We start from the raw sequence: 3,253 nt of genomic DNA on the forward strand, positions 1-3,253 counted from the left end.
GATGCCCCCATCTCCCTGAGCTTCCGTACCTGGGAGCTGTACGAGTACCTTCTACTCCCCACCACTTCGAAACACGTGTGGACCGTCAAGACGTCAGCTCAGTTGGAGAAACCACGATACGTGATACTGGGTTTTCAGACGGGAAGAAAGAATAAGAAAAATAAGAACGCTAGTCACTTTGACCACTGCAACGTCAGAGACGTTAAGCTCCTTTTGAATTCGCAATGTTATCCCTATGGAAATCTGAATCTTGACATTGATCATAATCAGTTTGCCCTGCTGTACGAGATGTATGTAAACTTTCAAGCTACGTACTATGGCAAGGATCCCGAGCCTTTGCTTAAGAAGAATGAATTTCTCGAGTACGCTCCATTGATCGTTATCGATTGCTCCAAACAAAACGAGTCACTCAAACTCGGACCCGTCGATATTCGTCTGGAATTCGAAGCGCAAGACAATTTCCCTGCCGATACATCGGCATTCTGCCTGATCCTGCACGATCGTATAGTGAAATACAACCCGATCAGTAGTGGCGTGAAGAAATTGGTATAAAGACGCTTTAATCGTGGCCCCTGTGCAGTTCATAAAAAAATGGAATTTATCGTGGACGTACAAGGTTTCAAGAAACCCTCGAACGAGTTCGTCCTGAAGGAGCTATCCGTGATTGGAGTCGACAACAATTTCTCCGAACCTGCAACGTTCCTCTTTCAACCGCCTTGTCCATGGAAGCATCTACCGGCTAAATATAAAAGTATAAATTTATGGTTGGAGCGCAATTTTCATGGTATATCCTGGAGCGCTGGGGACATTGCTTACAATCAAGCTAGAAACATTCTTCGAGTTATTCTGCAAAATGCATCTAAGATCTATGTAAAAAGATTGGAGAAGAAAGTTTGGTTGGGAGCTTTCATTGGACAAACCGAACACATCGCGGATCTGGGAGATCTGGAATGCCCTTCGCTGCAAAATCTGCGAAAGAACTTACTCACTCGCTGTTCGCACCATCATGCCTCCCATTTCCAATGTTCGATGGAAAACGTTAAATTATTAAGCAATTGGTTGTTGTTGGAATAAATTTTTTGATTGTGAATAAAGACATAAGATATAATAACAAATTGTATATATTTATTTAACACGTATACATAGTATTAAGAGCACGATTACAAACATTGAAATTCAATCTGATTATACTGCCCACCGAGACAGCGCATGAGGAGTCGATCTTCGTCGGCAGCACGCACCATGTTTTGGAACAAATTGTTATCGTCTCTCAAGATTTTAGACACCCTCGCTGGTAGAAATGTCGAGAAGCTGTTTTCAATGGCGACGATTACTCTCGTTCCGTATTTTGTTTCAATTTTCCGAATACAACTAATCTTGTATTCCTTTTGAATCTCTAATTCCGCCAACTTTTTCGTGGAAGAAATGAGTCCAAACGAGCCACTTTGTTAATTGTCGAGAAGTCCATTGCGTCAATTAATATCGAATTTCTTCAAATTTATTAGGAGATTTTTACGACCTCTTCTAGCTTCGATCAACTGTTTGACTTCTGTCATATTCCTTAACAGTAACTGTACTCGAACTCACGTTGTTTCCTCTTATGCAGTATCAGCCAAATTGTTGCAGCAAACTAACGAAGGTACGTTCAGCTCCTCCTTTTATAGGAAACTATCAAGGGTTAAAAAATGGGGATGGGAGGTTTCGCAGATTTCTAGGAATCGAATCGCCTACAGAGATTCGATGTCAAGGTTCATGCATCTTCCGGAATATTCCTCAGCCCTCCGCCGACGACGACGACGAAGTTGCGTCGCGCGCGCGCGCTTACGAGTAATTTGACACCTCGGGGCGATGAGGGCCCGCATTCTCGACGCACGACTCTGCGAGATAACATTCGGTATTGCGCATTAGAACAACCGATACATGGATGACTTTGAACTCGCCGGTGCTCTCGCACGAGGCTGGGGGATGGGGAATTCGCGAAGCTTCTCAGTGGGATGAGGAAACTGACGAATCGGGGGATGGGGGATTCTCAGTGGGATGAGGAGGCTGACGCGCGACCACTCCGAGATAACGTTCGAGGTCGAATCGCCTGCCGTCCGAAACCTGCATGGAAGGGTATCGTTTTTCCTGGAATCAACCTCGACGCAAAAGTCGCCGAAACCGCTTTCCGGCACTGCGCTCAAAGGGAATGCCGCTCGTCTCTCTCTCTCTGATTCACCGATGCTACGCACTAGCCTGCGCTATGAAGTTACGGACAAAAGTTCTGGAAAAATTCCTGGAGGATTGCATCAGCGATGCTGCACAATTCTGCGAGATAACGTTCGAGGTCAAACGGACTGAGGGCTGACGTCCGAAACCTGCACGCACGTGTACGGGTCCGTCGAAGCTTCTGGAAGGCTTACCGGGATGGGGGGCAAGGGGCTGTCTCAAAACGTCGAGCGAGAGGACCGCCGGCTCTGGGAGCGAACCTTCCCGACTTAGCACGGACACGAACCGTCGAAGCTTCCAGAATGTTCTAGAAGGTTCTAGAATGTTCTAGAAGGTTCTCGATCGTGCGCAATTCCCGGAATCGAGCGCAAAATTCCCGGAATGTGACGCAAAATTCCCGGAATCGAGCAAAAATTCTTGGAATCGAGGGTCCTGATGACGTCACTTTCAGAAATCGTAGCAGATCTCTTGTTGACAATTGCGTTATAATAGATTCACGACGCCGTGCTTGGTTCCAACACTTGATTCTACCACTTCTGTAATACCATCCTCCAAATGCGGTCGCATGATTCAAATCAGTTCGCGACTTATCTAAATCACGCCGCTACTTTCGGAACGGTGTTCTGTACGTGCAGTCGTATCAAGGACGAGGACACATGATCATGAGCCGGTTCGCGACTCATTCTAGATGACACCGCTACCCTCGGAGATTCCTCCGAGGGCCCATGACCAACCAGTCCACCCCTTTAATGGGATATTCAGACTCACGGCCTCCAGAGCTCGAAAGATTTGATAATGGTACTCGGCGGACGTCAAGGTGAGGCCGTATGATCGTCCGCCTGTTCCTGAAGTCACTTGACACCACTTCAGAAACACATTGGGTTCCATACTGTTAATTCTTATCAATATAATACGGCTTCGTGATTTCTTTAATAAGGTGCGAGGACTTACCCCCTAGACGGTGGCAGGACTTTCTCCTCCACGCTCTATCTTACAACTAACTCTCATCCACCCGTCGTTCCTCTCACATGGGTTGCTCTCTCGG

Source organism: Cephus cinctus, unplaced genomic scaffold (genome assembly GCF_000341935.2).
Source record: "Cephus cinctus unplaced genomic scaffold, Ccin1 Ccin1_scaffold0036, whole genome shotgun sequence".
Lineage (NCBI taxonomy): Eukaryota > Metazoa > Arthropoda > Insecta > Hymenoptera > Cephidae > Cephus > Cephus cinctus.